Below are 19,427 nucleotides of genomic sequence, written 5' to 3' on the forward strand. Positions count from 1 at the left end.
ATTCTGAGAAAACATTAAAATAGGCTTTTTGGTTTGGCCAACATAAGTCAAAGAAGATCAAAATTATTCTGCACAATAAAGTAAGAGGTTGTCTTCTTTAGATGAAATATTATTATTTCAAATATTTCAAAATGTGATTTTAACAATTTTTTTTTCTGCAGGAGACAGGTTCTTTGAGAATTTGATACAGTGAGCACGTTGTATAGGTGATTAATAAATATTTGTGGAATGAATGAATGAACATGCCATTGTATAATTAGTTGTCAGCATTTTGTAGTTGCGGAAAGTGTGACATAGAAAGATTAAATAACTTTCCCAAGAGCATTCCGTTAGGAAGTGTCAGGTCCATGCTCTTGACATATGGCAATATTGCTTCTGGTAACATGGCAGGAAGGGATCAACAGAGCTGCTATAAGCAGCAGTCCTAATCTGAATGTGAGGGGCAAAAAGGTAGTGGATTTTCTGCAGTTAGACTCCATGCGAGCTTGAGATATTTTAATTGACTATTAACTGAATGGATGATGCTAGAAGAATGGAACACTTGATCACCCAAGGCAAGAAGGCTTCATGTCAGACTTGACATTTTGTTCATCTCTCATATTCAGTCATTTGTCAGGCTGATCCATTCTTTACCGGTCTTTTCAAATCTATCTTCTTCCTTCTAGTTTCATAATCATTGCCATAAAGTTAATGCACTGAGATGATTTTAACGGCATTCTAAATTATCTATCTCCAGATTCATCTAAATCCTAAACACTTCTCTCAGAATAATCTCTCATTTGTAGAATCCTCTAGTTTTTTACAGACACACATTCTCACTCTTGTATTTTTCCCCCATTTACTACGTTTTAAAAAGATGTTTCTTTTCAAAATTTAAATTACACTTTCTTTTTCTTGCTCCTTAAAAGAGGAAGAAGCTTTTATTTCTAAGCAATTTTTCTATCTCTGTCTTTATCATCAATATTGCCATCTATTTTAAACTTCAGGTAAATGAAAATCCTTAAATTAAGACATGTTTCTGCTAAATCACATATCTATCATTTCTCATTTCTATATATTTTGTGTCTTTTACTCTCCCTCTCAGTTTTATCATATTAGATTTAGTCTGTTATTTAAGGTGGCTAACATGTTTGATAATCTTAATTCTGTTATGCAACATTGTCACTATCCCAGTCAACTCTGAGTTATTTGATGAGCATTCTGCTTATATATCCATTCAAATTATCTAAAAATATCAACCCACGATTCTGGGAAGATAGACTAGGAACTGGAGATATAGCCAATATATGTACAGCACAAAAGTGAGGCTGGTTAGAAAAGGCCATGGGGCCAATTCTTTTCTTCTCCCTTCTCTCACCATTTGCCATTTCCACCATAAACATTCTCTGCTCCTCTTTTCTCATCTCATCTGTAGGTGGAGATTGTCGTAGTACTCACTTTATAGGTATTATAAAATTTAAATGAGATAATGCAGGCGAATAATGCATGTTAACTATTATCGTAATTAAGCTTACTACAAATTAGCAAAAACAACAGTCTGGCATGCATGAAAATCCTGATTATGGCAGGAGGGATTTATGCCAAACAGCTCATGAGAGTTCAGTTTTGTTTTATTATAATATGATTTTTATACCACCTACACATCCAACAGAAATTATTTCCTCTCTAGTTTGCAAAAGATGCAAAGTCAAAGATCACAAAAAAGAAAGTGGCCAAAAGCTATTTGCAAAGCTCTGTTACCTGAATTTACAGTCTTTTTTTTTTTTTTTTTAAGGAATCTAGCTAGTTTGGCAAATCATCTATACAACATTTGTTTGAGGTCACTGTTATATTTTCATTTCTGCATTAGCCTACTTCATGGACTATTTATGTCATTATTGTAGTTTGGAATTTTGATTAAAGATGCAAAAAAAAATGTGACTGCAATGTGAGTAACACCTTTAGTTTAAAATCGGATTTAGCTCCCTTCCTTTATTCATCAGGGTGAAGAAATTACCTTGTTACTCAAATACTAATAAGAGCACTTAGTAATTTATCTGTTATTCAAGTTATTATGGAAAAAATATCTATAAAAAGGCTAACGTAACATTTAGGAGATTAGAGTTTTTAAAGTTCCCGTGTTAATATCATATTCATGTCATTATTTTAAACTGGAATTCAAGCTCCAGATTTATGGGTTATATAGATACGCAGAATTAGAGTGGACAATTAATTTCTTCCTCTCTCTCTTGCTCATTCTATGTAGCAGCTAAAATTAACTCAGGGTCTTTTGTATACTATGTTGTAATTTATTTTAACAGCATCTTAACAAATTGATAGGTTTGGTAACCAAGTTACATATACACACAGAGGAAAATATGTACTCTGAATAAAAGTTTCTATTTATTGCCCATGTATCTAGTACTATATAAATATATACACACACATATATATACATACATATTCTCAAATCATCGTAACATTTTTGTAACATAAATTTTATTAATCTTATTTGTAAATGATAAAATTGGGGCTTGCAAATAACTTGCCTTAAGTCACAAATCAAAGATTTAAGATGTTTATTTAACTTCAAAGCTTGCATATTATCCATTAAAACATAATGCTTCTGCGAATTTCTTTTACAACTACGTCAAATAGCATTTGTTAGGATACAGGTAAGGCTTCCCTAAATTTATGTTTACCAGTAGTATTAGGGATTGGAAGAAATATAAAAATAGAAGGTGGAGCAGAATGGCAGACTGGACTTGCTAAAATTCTACCTGCTAAAAAATACCTATATCTAGTATAAAATATATTTTATTATTTTGCTTGGTCCCAGATTTAAGGAAGCATGCAAAGGGTTCAAGAAATAGAACAGGAAGCTGATTCTTCAGCAATAAGCCCTAAATTAGGTTTTTCTTGAAAGGCAAATACTTATATTAGCACCATAACCAAGAGACTAAGCATTGGATTAGCTGCAGAGTAGAGAGGCTGAACCTGAGCCTCATGGATTGAACTCAGAAGGGTAATAAAATGACCCCAGTCTGCATTAAAACCAGGGTTCAAAAAAAATATAAAAGCAAATCCTCCCTGGAAAAAAACATCATAATGTTGGTTGTCTAGATTTTCCATAGATTAACATCTATGACTCTCAATTGAAATGTACCATACACACAAGAAAATAAACTACTATGAATGAGAATCAGCAGAATAAACAATAAAGGTACATCTCCAAAGAATTCTGATGTTAGAATTTTCAGATAGATAATAGAAAATAATTCTATACAAAATACATGAAGACATAAAAGAGTTAGAAAAATGAGCATGTAAAAAGAAATAACCAAAAATAATACCTAGGAGATTTGAAAGATACAAGATAGAACTTTCCTCATAAAATATGATTGATAAATAAAAACTGAATAAATGGGTTAGTTAGATCATATATAACTGAAGAGAAAGTTAAACTGAAAAATGGACGTACAGAAATAGCACAAAATATAATACAGAGACAAGATGAAAACTATGAAAAAGAAAATAAGATTTATGAATGACAGAATAGCAGTTCTAACTATGTTTAATTGTATTCCCAGAAGGAGGATACAGAGATAATAGAAGAGAGACAATATATTGAGATATATTGTATATTAGTTAGTTTAGCCTGTGCTGTTGTAAAACAACCTCTATCCATCTCCATGGCATAAAAGTTTGCCATTAGTCAAGTGGATGCTCTCAGTTCTCTTCTTCTGTTCTTCATGTAGTGAGTTCAGTAATCTAAACTGCTTTGATCTTGACACTCTCTGCCACCTCTATCCAAAGTCTTCATGTTTGCTTCGAACAGAGATGAAAGAAATGGAGCAATACACAGGACTTTTCACCATCTCAATCTGGAGTGATACATATCTCTTCTGCTCACTTGTCATTGGCCAAAACAGTTCCAAAACCTTTACAAAAGTATGACAATTAGACTGAAAGTAGATTTCTCAACAGCAACAATAAAAGTGAGCAGGGAATAAAATAACATATTTGAGGGCTGAGAGAAAATAATTTTTGGCTTAGAATCGTGTTCTCAGAAAAAAATATGCATCAAGATGGAAGGCAGATTAAGATATTTTCAGAATGCATATACATATATATTATTTAAATATAAAACCATAAATGAACTTATATTGAGGGACCTACCAAAGAATCTATTTCAGCAAGATAATAAATTTTCTCAGGAGGAATGCCCATGATGATTGTGGAACAGTGGTAAAAAAAAGAAATTGGTAAATAAGTAGTGAAATCCAAACAGATATTTTTAAGTTAAATATCTAATTTATGGCATTTGAGAAAGGAAGAGAAATAAATTATTGGACAAAACTTTGCCTGTAAAATGAGAGATGATTGATCCAAATAATGTGTTATAAATATCCTTATATTGTTTGACAGTGTAAATTATGATATTAACTTTAAACTGGAATAAGTTCGAATATAATGGTAAACCTCTGAGATAATCACCAAAGGAACAGAAAGAGAGGATATACCAGGAGAAGAAAATAATAAATTCAGAAAAATAAAGAAACCCAATCAAAAAACTCAAGAGCTAGACAGCAATAAAATAGAAAACACACACAAAAAATAAAAGCGATTGATTAGATAACACCTCACTTCCTCAGAATTTGTCTTAAATGATATTTTCAAGTACTTGTCAAAACATATTCACAGTAAAGAAATGGAAAAAGCCTACCAGTCTTAAATACTAATTAAAAGAACCTTAAGGAGCAATACTAAGATCAGACAAAACTGACTTTAAGAAAAATGGCAATTTTAGGTTATCAAAAAGATTACTTCATAGTGCTAAAAAGTTCATTTGAAATAGAAAAATGAAACTAGTTTAAATGTGTGTACATCCAAAGCAATAATATTAAAAAGATATAAATACAAAGCCAAAAGTTTGTTTCTTTAAAACATTAATAAAAAGTTTAATCTCTCTCAACATTAAGAATAAGGAAAAGTAAGAGATAATTAGTATTACAAATGAAAAGTAGTCATAACCCCAGAATTCATAGAGTCTGAAAAGATAAGAAAATAATGCAAACAACTTTATGCCAACAAAATTTATTTTTAAAAAGTCATGGCCAGGCAGGGTGGCTCACGCCTGTAATACCAGTACTTTGAGAGGCTGAGGCAGCAGATCACTGGAGGTCAGGAGTTTGATACCAGCCTCGCCAATGTGGTGAAACCCCATCTATACTATAAATAGAAAAATTAGCCGGGCATGGTGGCGTACGCCTATAATCCCAGCTACTTGGGAGGCTGAGGCAGGAGAATCGCTTGAACTTAGGAGGCGGAAGTTGCGGTGAGCCAAGATCATGCCACTGCACTCCAGACTGGGCGACAGTGAGACACCATCTCAAAAATTTTTTTAAAAATGGGAAGAAAAATATAACTTACTAACAGTTATTCAAGAATCAGATTCAATTACCAATAAAGAAGTTCAATACATAGTTTAAAATCTTCCAACAAAGAAAACAACTGGCCCACTTGGTTTAATAAACAAGTCTAGTGAAACTTCATGAAACAGATAAATATCCTTCACAAAGCTCTTTAGAGAAGAGAAAAAAGTTTACAGACCATTCATTTTAATAGACTAGTGTAATATTTATAACAAAACACAAAGTGTGACAAATGTAAATCACAGACTAATCTTACTCATTAATATAGACCAACATTCTACACAGAGTATCAGCAAATCCAGCCATATAAGCATGACAGTACATCATGAGTAAGTTTAGCTTATTTCAGAAATAACTTGAGTTCAACACTGAAATTGTTTAAAGAATAAAAGTGATAAACAGTAAGTGTCTTAAGTAATGCAGCAAAACTGTTCTATGAAATTCAATTTCTGTTTATGACCAAGGAGGCTTATAGCAAGTATTCATTCTATTTTTATTTTTATTTTATTTGTTTATTTTTATTTTTATTTTTATTTTTTTGAGACAGAGTCTTACCCTGTCACCCGGGTTCAAGCGATTCTGCTGCCTCATCCTCCCGAGTAGCTGGGATTACAGGCGCACACCACCACACCCGGCTAATTTTGTGTATCTTTAGTGTAGAGACGGGGTTTCACCATGTCGGCCAGGCTGGTCTCGAACTCCTGACCTCATGATCCGCCTGCCTCGGCCTCCCAAAGTGCTGGGATTACAGGCGTGAGCCACGGCGCCCAGCCAAGTATTTATTCTTAATATATAAAATGTCTGAAGCATTCCCACTAGCATTGTTTCTATGCAACATTGTGCTGGAAGTTCTAGAGGTACTATGTATACTAGCTAGTGAGGTAAGACAATAAAGAGGAAGTCAATGGTATAAGTGAGAATTAGAGATAAATCATAGATATGATTGTCATATAAAATACTCTTGGCCAGGCGTGGAGGCTCACGCCTGTAATCCCAGCACTTTGGGAGGCTGAGGCGAGTGGATCACGAGGTCAGGAAATCGAGACCATCCTGGCTAACACGATGAAACCCTGTCTCTACTATGAATACAAAAATTAGCCGGGCGTGGTGGCAGGCGCCTGTAGTCCCAGCTACTCTGGAGGCTGAGGCAGGAGAATGGCGGGAACCCGGGAGGCGGAGCTTGCAGTGAGCCGAGATCGGGCCACTGTACTCCAGCCTGGGTGACAGAGCGAGACTCCGTCTCAAAAAAACAAAACAAAACAAAAAAACTCTTAAGTCCTTATAGACAAATTATTAGAAATTGCAAGAAAGGTGGCAATGTAGTTGTCTCTAAGATCAATATACTTAATTTCTATACATCATAATAAAGAGATAGAAAAGGAAACTTTGCAAGTATATGATTTAAAATTGCAATAAAAACAAGATAACTAGGAATAAATCTAAGAAAGATATATAAGACCTATATTCATGAAACTTTTAAGTTTTGTCAAATGACTTTAAAGAAGAGCTAAATACATTAAGGATTTTTCTAACTTAACAAATAGAGAAATTGATCTCATTACACTTTTGATCACTTTGGTAAATTATATTTTTCCAGACAATTTTCCATTTTGTATAGATTTTTAAATTTACTTGCATTGTGTTATTAAAAGTAGCCTCTTGATTTTTAAAATTCTGTTTTGGTTACTTTTATATTTTGTATCTTAAGTTTTGAAAATACATAAAATAACAAGAAAAATGAATCATCCTTTTTTAAGCATCATCTTTTTGATCATCATTCAATGTATCTTATACTGGTGGGATGTTGCCTTGGGAGAGCCCATAAAGAAATTCAAAGTATCATAAAAACAAGAGCCTTGCTTCTTTGTAACCTCAGTCCTCTACGTGTATCCTACTCTCTGGCCATACTCATATTATGGAAAATATTTTTTGCAAAATTAGGGATATGCTTGGTAAAATTTTTATAAGTACATCTTTTTTATCCAGTGAAATACTGAAAAATTTATATTTCACTGAACCAACACTCTTCAGACTTTGCTCATTAGGATGTAGATGTCTCACATTGGCAATTGAAAACAGAATTGAAATGGAATAGGAAACCAATTTAAATAAATTCATAGAAGCAATTCTTTTCTAATATAAAAGTTATTTTCTTAAAGGGAGGAAACTTCAAGTTTAAGAATGACTTCTTAGAACATGGAAGAAGCCCTTCCTATTATAGTCACAACAAACAGATTTGATTTCCTCCACCAAAAAAAAAATGTCTCAAAATTAGGCTCATCAAATCTATCCAAATGGTATATTTTTCAAAAGAAAACTTGTCATCGAATGGTCATGCACATTCAATGCTTCTGAAAGCAGTGCTCCCCAATATAAGCATAGCTTTCATACTGAATATAACGTTACAGTGTTTATCTTTTTCCTAGGAACTTCAGCAAACAAGTCAGAAAAGAAAATCTCTCTATTCCCAACAGGTATCCCTTATTGTGTAAACTTTGCGTATGCCCAACTTTAAAGGACTGCAGCTAGACAGAGGTGAACATGCATAACATTGTTCTTAATTTCATGTGTATACACAGAAATATTCAGCATGACCGCATAGGTGCTTCTGCCTGGCTGGTAGACATTAGAAAGAATGTTAGTGATGTCCAGTGCATAATAACAGTATCACCAATGCATGCACCAGCAATATTCTTGCTCTAACTAATATCTAAGCAGCAATGAATGGGCTTAGTGATGTCTAATACAGCCTTAGAGAATGATCAAGAACATGTATACAGAAAGCAAATAATAAAAGTACAACTAGTACTAATGATAACATCTATGTAATAACAGATTTCTGTATGCCAGGTGCTGTGCCGAACACTTTAAATATATTATTCCACTTAATTTAGTAAATCCCTTATAAGGTAAATATTTTCATCCCCATTTACATATGACCAAAAAAACAAAGTTTAGAATGGCTAAGTAATTTGCTCTAGGTCATATTGCTAGTCCCTAGCAGAGGATTCAAAGGCATTATATCTGTCTGCCTATAAGCATGTGCCACTATGCAGCACTGATTTTTAAAATATATGCATAGACAAATAAGCAGAACAACAGGAAAGAAAACCAGAATAGGGAAATTGATCAAGGATATACATTTTTTATATCACACTGTATAGTACAAATCTGGACACACAGTTTTAGTGAAGTGAATGTCTATCAATTATGTCTCTCCTCTCTCTCTCTCCCATCTATTTATCTATTATCCACCTGTCTTTTTGTCATCTTTATTATCTATCTTCCTATCTACTTAGCTATCTACTTTTGCCTACCCAGCATCTCTTCTTTACAATATCACGGCATGAACATATTAGGCAGCCTGTCTAATCAGGGTACCTCACTATCCTAGCACAGTGATTCGACCAGTGATGGGCCCATGTCCCAAGAAGGGCCAGAGTCTTTTGGTAGGATCAATCTGGACACAGAGGAATAGAAGTATCCTGACATATCTGAGACCATAATTGCTAAAGGCTACATAAATATGGAACTGCCATGAGCTGTTTTTGCTGCCCAGAAAGAAAGCTTGCTTAGACATGAGGCAAACCAAGAGACTACGGATGGACTAAATAAAAAGGTCTCATGATATAATTTTAATTCTGAGAGCCAGCTGTGTAGAGAGTTCATGCCACCCCTTAGTTATTCAGGTAGAATAAGTCAAAATATGTTTTTTTAAAAAAATGTAATTTGAAATCAGCTTCTGATATGGTTTGAATTTGTGTCCCCGCCCAAATCTTGTATCCAACTGTAATCCCCAGTGTTACAGGAGTAGCCTGGCAGGAGGTGGTTAGATCACGGGGGCAGACTTCCCCTTGCTGTTCTTTTGACAGTGAGTGAGTTCTCTCGAGATCTGGTTGTTTAAAAGTGTGTAGCAGCTCCCTCTTTGCTCCCTTCCTACTTCTCCAGCCATGTAAGATGTGCCTGTTTCCCCTTCACCTTCTTCTATAATTGTAAGTTTTCTGAGGCTTCCCCAGCCATGCTTCTTGTACAGTTGCAGAACTGTGAGTCAACTAAACTCCTTTTCTTTATTAATTACCCAGTCTTAGGTAGTTATAGCAGTGCAAGAACAGACTAATACAGCTTCTCTCTAAGGCAAAGAGCACTGTCTCATTTCCATTTAAACTATGTCCTTTAATATTTTTCTGAAGATTTCATACTCTTTCTTCTCCACTTTTTTTGTATGCTCTTTCTGCATTGTTAGTCTTCAATCTCCCTTTTGGCAAAGATGAGTAATGTAGTGCATCCATGGAGAAACAATTTTGGTGCCTTTTAATGCAAGGTAATACATGCTAGTTATCAGATGACATTCTATCTGTATGCTGGAGAATAAATAGTACCGTAAAATTAGGTTGTTTTCGTCCCAAATATCAGGCCACAAAGATATAAACATTAAAATCTGAAATGCAAATGCATTATAGCAAATTCAGTCAAAACACGTTTGAGCCTGCTCTAGCTATGATCATCACATAAGCCTAGTTTAATTCCTTTAGGCTGCTATAACAGTATTTCATAAACACCTATTCCAGAATTCCCAAGAGTTGCACATTTCTCTATGTGGTATTCACTTGAGGAATCTCTGATATATAATATAATCTTTGATAATCAACTGATGCCTCAGCTGAGTTAATGTCTTTATCAGTATGATTTAAATTAACTTTAACATTTTAGTGGCAAATTCAGTGTAGTATTTGGCTGCTTTATTAATAAATATTTGTCAAATGATGTATATGTGTATATACTAGTGGAATGAAAAGTATATCCCTGCTACATGCTTTCTGTAATATAAGAGATATATACTAGCCATTATTGTGAACACAAGGACTATTATTTCACTCTAGATGAAAATTACATCTGTAGAATTATGAGATGTGTTATGTAAAGCTCTCAATGAAACATACAAACAGGATGCCTAGTGAGTATTGGTTCTTAATTAGATACACAAATATTAAGAGATTTTTGAGTAATTAAGAAAACTGTAAATACCATGTACAGTGCTTCACACTGCAAGTTTTTCTTGGATGCAGCTAGAGTGAGTCGAGAAGGGAATAAATCTTAAGATGTTTTGAAGGAGGAATTTTTTTTCATAAATCAGATTAGGAAATACAAGTTTCTGGTTTTGAAGAAAAGTTGGTTCAATTTACTTAAAATTAGGAAAGTAGTTCCTGTACAAGAAAGGAATACCTTCCTTTTGGGAAAAGCCAAATAGGACTAATCATTGGTGAAACTTAGGAAACAAACTCTCAAACCCTCAATTTTAATTACATATAAAAACAATTTATTTAGAGATTGTTACTAAAGTGCTTCCAAATTGCCTAAGCAAGTTGAAAGTAATTTCAGTAAAAGTGACTTTGTGGGTCATTTCTGAAGAATTGCTTTGAGAACAATGACGATAAGATGGAAATCCATCTGGCAGAAGGGCATGTGGAATACAGGTAAGATACGAAAATTGTTCTGGGAAAATCCTTCAGCTTTTAATCTCACTGGGTTTCAATTCACAGAAGTTGATGGAAGCTTCACTCCTTACAGAGTAGCTGAGTGGATTTCTTTAGCACAAGTGAAGGACAGCAAAGACTTTCAATTCAAGGCATGTAGAAGAGATATTATTTGATATGCAAGATATTGTAATTCATATATGGTTTTTAAGTTACATAACTTTTAGCTTCCAGAATTTTTCTAAGAATCAAGACTTTACTTTTCTAATAAATCAACAATGTTTTTTTTTATTGTCCATGTATTTTCTCTAAAACTTTGCTGTTTAGGGTTCAAGACAACTAAATAAATGAAGAAATAAAGCATATTTTAAACAGCCTTGTCAGGTATGCCCCACCACCTAGCCTCCCACTGACATTTCCATCACCTGGAATGTATAAAGAAAAGAGTAGTTGAGCTCTTCAGAGATTAAATGGTATATAAATAGCAATGTTATAGAAGGGAAATTGGAAAGTCGAAGAGAATACGAATTTGAAATATATGCATTGACTTGATCTATGAGCACATTTTAGAATAATAAATATTCCTGTGATAGTTAGCAACTTTATGCGGATAGCACCACAGAGAAGAAAAGCAATCATTCAAAGCAGCTGAGGAGAAAGCAGATCATAAGTCAGAAGATAGAACTTTAAAATGAAAATTTCCCACTAAACAGCGAAGGTAGAAATTGTTCTTTTCAGTGACCCTGAGTTTAACCACACAGACGCCCATCTAAAATAATCACATTAAATATCAACACCGGATTATATGAACAGGAACATCACTGATAGACATCAAGACTAAAGAATACCCCCTTCAAAATGTCTATAGAGTTTGGAAAAATACATTCTCCTCAGCTCCCTGTTTCCACCAACCCTTCGGTTGTTATGTAGATTGGTATAAAAATTTTTGGCTTATGAAATTGACTAAAAATAGATTAATTTTGTACAATTTATATGGAAGTAAACAAAAATTTTAAAGGAATAATTTGATGATATGTTTAATAAATAAAAGAACAATTTCACTGAATATACTAGTATCTCCCAAAAAGCATCCTTTTGAACACACACAGTCTCAGTAATGGTTGGTATATATTTTGTTTTATCCATTGATATGTTCATTAGAGTCCTGAGAGAATTCATTAGCTAAAGAAACAATTCAGCAAATGTCTTTGTAAAGTGAGGAATTACTTCATATTCTTATGTGTCACAAAATTTTTATAAGAGTTTTTCTTCAAGTCAAGTAGAGCTATAGTGTCATTGTAGCTGATGAGACATGAAGATGAAACAATATGGTTGATTATATTTAATAATGTGTGTTAAACAGGAATGTGAAACTTGGATGTTTAATTGATATCAGAAAATAGCAATTATCTGTAGCCAAAATGTTTTTTCTCCTGTGAAATACATTGTGCTGTATTACATTTACATTTTTAGAAATTTTCTTCTAGTGTCTTTGTACTGATTTGTTTAATTTGGAAAATATATAAGGGAAACTTGGAAAAATAGTACGAGGTATATATACCATATACCCTTACCTAGATTCATCATTAACATTTTCCCATAGTTGCTTGTGTTTTCTCTCTCTCTGAATTATGTTTATTATTATTTTAAGCTGAAAATAAAATTTGGCCAGTGGGATCCTAATTACATACTAGGATCTGTGTACATGTACATGCACACACACACACACACACATACACACACTTTTTTTTCCAACCATTTGAAAGTAAGAATCTGACTTCATGGCATTTTATCCGTAAATATGTCAACAAACAGATACTAACAATCAGATATTCTTCAACAGAATAGAAGCACCATCATTACAGCCAAAATAAAACCCTCAGTAATATTACCTAATATGAAGACTATATTTAAGCTTTCTCAATTGTCTTCAAAACATTTGTTATGGCTTTATACATTTTCATAATAGTAAAAATTTTTTGAGCCAAACTGGCTATCTTGAAGCATGTTCCACATTTCAGATTGGTCTGATTGCTTCCTTATGATGAGCTCCAGGTTGAACGTGATTGGCAAAAATACTTCTCATGGAGTGAGCACTTAAAGAGACACAAATGTCAGGCTGTCTCATTATTAGTGATACCAAGGTTTATCATTTGGTTAGGATTTGTGCTACACATGTATTTCTTTTCTTATAAAGATAAGTTTTTGTTTTTTCCTAAGTTACAAGCTATCTATTTGGTAACATTTTCAGATTGAATTAATAACGTACATGCCAATAACTTCATCCAGTGTTGTGTGTATGTGTGTGCTAATTTGGATTCATGGATTCTTTTTTTTTTTAAATTTTATTATTCTTTTGGATGCTTAAAATACTCCATAGCTGGCCTGTGAAAATCCCTTCAGATGGGCTTCCATGTTGTTTTAACATGACTTCATTTGTTTTTGAATATTTTCTTGTCTTCTGGCATAACAATATGTCCTAGGCTCATCTTGTACTTTCCCTGATCCAAATCTGTCATTTTTCTAAGAGGACTTGACTTTGGTTGGAAATGAAATATAGAAACCAAGATGTGGGCTCTTCCTGTGCTTATTGTTAACGAGTTATCAGGGCTCCTAGGCATTTCAGTGAACAGAGGTAGAACATATGTATACACACATACATATATATTTTAAAATTGTGGATTTACTGTGTTTAGCAGTGGTTGAGTACAGGGGAGGAACTGACTAAAAAGGAAAAGCAAGGGTATTTGAAAAAACTATTCTGTATCTTGATGGTGGTGGTGGTTATATAAGTTTATGTATATAAACATAAAAAACGTATGAGTTCATACTCATACATTAAATTCAAGTCCAACTCCAATTAGATTTCTCCTCACTTTTCTTTATTTCAAAGTTGTATCTCCCTTCCCCATTGAAAACCCTGGTTCTCAACACCACCAGTATATTTACTTATATGCTCTCCCTTACAGCAAATATAAAATAGATTTAAATAGTTTCACATTTCAACATCAATGTAACTACCAACGATGGCAAATTTAGTAAGTAAAATTTAAGATTTTTTGCATTCCTTTTAAATGTCACAGTAGATCCAGTTAATGGGTAAAGTTTATGTACTGTGTTCAAAAGTCACTTGGATTACTTTATATGAATATATAAATAAGAATATTCATATTCTTATATGAATAAGAAAACCACATAATAAAACTCTATGTTTTTACAAATATACAGTGAGGTTCATATGCATTCAATTTCATGGTTTGCTTCTTTACATTATAATTTTGTTGAACATGTAAAACCTTTTCCTGGTTCACAAATGAAAAATAGTAGAAGAGAAACCATATTCCCATCCAGTCTCCTACATTCTATTTCAATTTTGTTTGCAAAAATAAGCATATATTTTTATTTCTTCTTTCTTGCCCAAATGTTAGTACATCATAAATACTCTTTTGAACCATGCTTTATTCATTAACACTATATTCATACAAATATTCCTCATTCCTCTTCACCATATTGCGTGAATGTGCCAAAAATATTCAACCAGTCTCCAATGGACATTAATTTCTCATCTTTTACTGTGATGTACATTGCCCCAGAGAATGCCCCAGAGAATAATCTGGTGACATGTTTTGTATTTAAGGAGGTTTACTTATAAAGTACATCCCTAGATGTAAGAAGGCTAAGTTAAATGGCAAATACATATATAATTTTGTCACGTATTACTAAATTCCTCTGCAGAGCAGATGTACCATTTTATCCTCCTACCACCAATGGAGATGCTGAGAGATCTGTTTTCTCACAATCCCACAGGCTCACCAAAGGAGTGTATTATCAATTTTAGCTAATCCTATATGTGAGAAATTATAGCTTAGTGCAGTTTTAATTTCTGTTTCTCTTATGTGTAAAGCTGAGTATATTTCTATATGTTTAGTACCGACTTTAATGCATTTTTCCATTCATATTTTTGTTTAATGTTCGGTGGAGATTATAGCCTTTTTTACCTTGATTTTAAGATATCTGTAAGAATTAAAGCGATTCATCTAATTATGAATAGATTGTAAATATTCTCTCATTTTTAATTTTGACTTAATATTTTATGCAATGATGTTTCTTATTGCATATTATTGAATATAAATAATTTTTTTTATTTCTACAAGGTAGAATTTATAAAATTTTCTTATTTTTTTCTCAACTTTTAATCAAATTAGAAATACTTTTCCCTCAACCACACTTAGGTTATTTATATGAATAAGAATCCTTTTTAACCTAAGTGTGGTTGAGGGAAAAGTATTTCTAATTTGATTAAAAGTTGAGAAAAAAATAAGAAAATTTTATAAATTCTACCTTGTAGAAATAAAAAAATTATTTATATTCAATAATATGCAATGTGCACAGCATTTACCGTGCTTGAATATGTTGACACAGAAGCCATTTTCCCTGTCTAAATATTGTCTGTTTTCTCCCTTAGTGATAGCATTAGAAGCAACAACAAAAACAACTTAGAACAGTTCTGTACCTTGTCTAACCCAAATGAGAGACAACACAGAATAATAAGCTTTATGTTATTTCCATAGACGTTATGTAAATCTGATCCATATTAAATAAAGTCACCCCATTTTCAAAAAAAAAAAAAAGGTTTCTTATTTTTCTAGTAACATATAGTTTTATTTGTTGCATTTAGATATTGGATGGATTTGCAGTTTATTTCTTTACATGATCTTCATTTTGGAATCAGTGTTGTCATTTTTAAATGGCTAACCAGTTGTTCCAATCTACTTATTGAAAAATGATTTGGACGCCACCTTCATAATGCAGTAAATTTCCAAATATGCTTGGGCCAATTTGAGGGACTTCCACTTTAATGTCTGTCTGTCTGTTCATGTACCAGTTTAACACTGTTTCACCTAAAGAGGATTTATAATACCATAGTCTATAGATGCTTTTTCTCAGTCAAGAATAGGTATTCAATTTTGTTAAAGCTTTTTAAGTATCCATCATATGATTTTTCTTCTTAGATATATTAAGATGACAAATTATAGTTATGGTTTTTAAAAAATTAAACCATCCTAACATTTCTGGAATAAATCCCCCTCAATCCTAGTGAATTATTTTTCATGTGGTATTGGATTATATTTGCTAATATTTTATTGAAAAAAATTGCTATTGATAGTCGTAAGTAAAATATGAAGTAAAACTGTAAAGTGAAATATGAACATAAAGTAAAATATAAAGTGAAAACTTTATAGAGTTATCTTTTTTGCTTTTAGAGAAGTTACTTCGTGTTGAGAATAACTCTTTTTTGACAATTTGACAGATGTCTTCTATGAAATTTTTGAGACCTTTTTTTGTTTTGATATATTCTTCAATAGCTTTCTTTATTTATTATAAGAAAACTATTTTTGTTTCAAAATTTTATCTGATTTCTTTTTCTGTGTCAACATTTTCTTTCTTCTCTTTTCAGAGACAGGGTCTTGCTCTGTCACCCAGGCTGGAGTGCACTGGCACGATCATAACTCACTGCAGCATCAAACTCCTGGACGCAAGCAATCCTCTCATCTCAGCCCCCCAAGTAGCAGGGGCTACAGGCATGCACAACCATGTGTAGCTAACTTTTTCCTTTTTTTTGTTTGCAAAAATGGGGGTCTCACTATGTTGTCCAGGCTAGTCTTGAACTGCTGGTCTCAAGCAATTATCTCATCTCTGTCTCTCAAAGTGCTGGGATTACAGGTGTGAGCAACAATCTATTTTTTTTTTTTTCTTGAGTTGGAGTTTCGCTCTTGTATCCCAGGCTAGAGTGCAATGGCATGATCTTGGCTCACTGCAACCTCCGCCTCCCAGGTTCTAGCAATTCTCCTGCCTCAGCCTCCCAGGTAGCTGGGATTACAGGTGCTCCCCACCATGCCTGGCTAAGTTTTGTATTTTTAGTAGAGACGGGGTTTCACCATGTTAGCCAGGCTGGTCTCAAACTCCTGACCTCAGGTGATCCGCCTACGTTGGCCTCCCAAAGTGCTGGGATTACAGCCGTGAACCACCACGCCTGCCCCCACCATCCTTTTTAACTCAATAAAGCATAGCGGTTAAGAGCATACACTCTGGTATTAAATTTGGCTTTAGTTAAAATCTTAGTTTAAACTCCGACTATATGATCTTGAGAAATTTAATTTACTCCTTACACTTCAGTTTCTAGATCTATGTGTTACCTAACTTACAAAGTTTTTGTGAGGAACAAATTAATCAATATGTAGGCACCAGCACATAATAAGTGCTCAATAAGTATTAGCTATTGTTATTCTTATCATTCACTCATTTATTCATCAATTCATTAAACATGTCAAAACAGCGTTGAGAAACTGAAAATGCCAGATATTGTGTTTGATGCTGATGCTACAAACGTGAGTGACATAGATCATATTCTAAAGATAAGATCACACTATAAAGAGAAAGCCAGACAAATGTGGTGATCAGGAGAAGTACAAAGAGAGACCAGAAAGAAAACTAAACTTTGATTATCATTTCATGTGGAGCAAATGACATATTTGAGGGCCCGGAAGTATTTAATATTTCAGGAAATCACCTGGTCTGAGCATGTGTACTGAAAGGGTATGCAAGTGCTAGATGTTGAAGGGCCTTTTAAATCATATCATAGAGTTTGAACTTTATCTCTGCAGTGATGGGCAATAATTAAGCATGTAAAACAATGTCAAGTTATGATCTGATTTGTGTTCATGAGAGATTATTTTGTCAGCAATGTGGAGAATGGGTGGGAAGAGGAAAGACAAATTAACCAGCAGAAGAAACAGTTGTCAAACTTAAAAATACATAAGAATTATCTGGGGAACTTGTGTAATAGTATAAATTGTCAAGCCCTATTCTCAAAGATTTCTAATTAGCAGGGCTAGTGTAAGACCCTGAATAAGAATTTTCAAGGAATTTTGCTGCTAATGGTGGCTGATGGTTGTCATACACTGAAATAGAAGGCCATTGTTATTGTCCAGATAAGAGATATTTAAACTGTTGTATAGCAGAAGTGGTAGGGATGGAGATCAGAAATAATTATGTCTATATCTATGTCTATCCATTTAGCTATCTATGTGCATGTGTGTTATGGACTCCAGATTTGTGTCCCTACAAGAGTCATATGTTGAAATCCCAACCCCTAGTGGGATAGTATTTGAATGTGAGGCCTCTGGGAGGTAATTAGGTTATGAGGACAGAGACCCTATGATGGGATTAATGTCCTTATTAAAACAAGAAGAAAGTCAGCTAGGATACATAGAGAAGATGGCTATCTGCAAACCAGGAAGAGAGCCCTTGTCAGAACCCAGCCGTGCTGGTACCTTGATCTTGAACTTCCCAGCCTCCAGAACTATGAGACATGAATGTTGTTTAAACCACTCAGTCTATGGTATTCTGTTATAGCAGTCCAAACTGAGGACACACACACAAACACACCAAAATTTTTGGTCAAACTTATGCTTTAATAAATTCTATAAATTTACAAACAACATATCTTGTTAGTTTAATTATTTACATTTCTTCTACACTTTTTTTGGGGAAATTTTAGTACATCCTTAAATTCAAGTTTTGTTTCAGTCTTAGAACAAAAACTGCTGACAGCACAGTTTAGCTGCCAGGAAGATTGTGGAAGGAGAAGATTAAAATCAAATACAAAGAGGGAACTAATGTTATCAATACCAAAACCAAAAGGAATATAAAATAAGATAAGATTTGCAGAAGATGAGTTATCTTCCTGTTGTAGTGAGTTTAAAGTTTTTCTGAGCCATCTGGGAAGCCTTCAGTGGCATTAGGGATCTAGATCTAGATCTCAGAGAATAGATTCAGGCTGGGGATAATATTCAGGCACCATCAGCATATTCGTAGTGCCAGCTGAAGCCAGAAGAGTGGACAACACTGCCGAGGGAAATTGATAGAGTGAGAAGAGAAGACGACTCAGGAAAGAATTTTGTGAAAGCATCAGAGGCAGAAAGGGGAAAATAATTTGTCAAGAGGCTAAGTAAAGCTATATTAAGGCTTAAAAAACGTAAATAGAAGAAGTGTTACTGGGTAAACCATGAGAGCAATGGAATTTGAAGAGATAAAATGATGGTGGAGGGTGTCAGATGCCTCAGGCAGGTCTGTAAATAAAAGAGAGTTCAGAAAATGCAAGCCGAAGATGCTCCAGGGTTATGAATAAGCTCCAGTGGCTGCTGCTGAGTTTCAGTGAGATCAGTTGCACTGCAGTGCTGAGAGCAACAGCCAGGTTCTCATAGTACATGAGCGAAGCAATGTAAGCAAGGGAAGGCAGCATATAGAAACAAACAATTGCTTTGAATTGCTGCAGAACAGAGGGAGGAAATGGGGCGAAACCTCAGGAGGGATGTGGCATGTTTTCTAAGATAGGAGATACCTGAACCTATTCTGTAAGCAGAGAAGGGTCTGGTCGGGAAGAAGAGAGTAAGGGAATAATCATAAAGATAGCATTATGTAAAACCTAGGGAGGGGATAGGACCTCTTGTATTCTGAAACTGCATGAAGAAAGAAA

Source organism: Gorilla gorilla, chromosome 9 (assembly GCF_029281585.2).
Source record: "Gorilla gorilla gorilla isolate KB3781 chromosome 9, NHGRI_mGorGor1-v2.1_pri, whole genome shotgun sequence".
Lineage (NCBI taxonomy): Eukaryota > Metazoa > Chordata > Mammalia > Primates > Hominidae > Gorilla > Gorilla gorilla.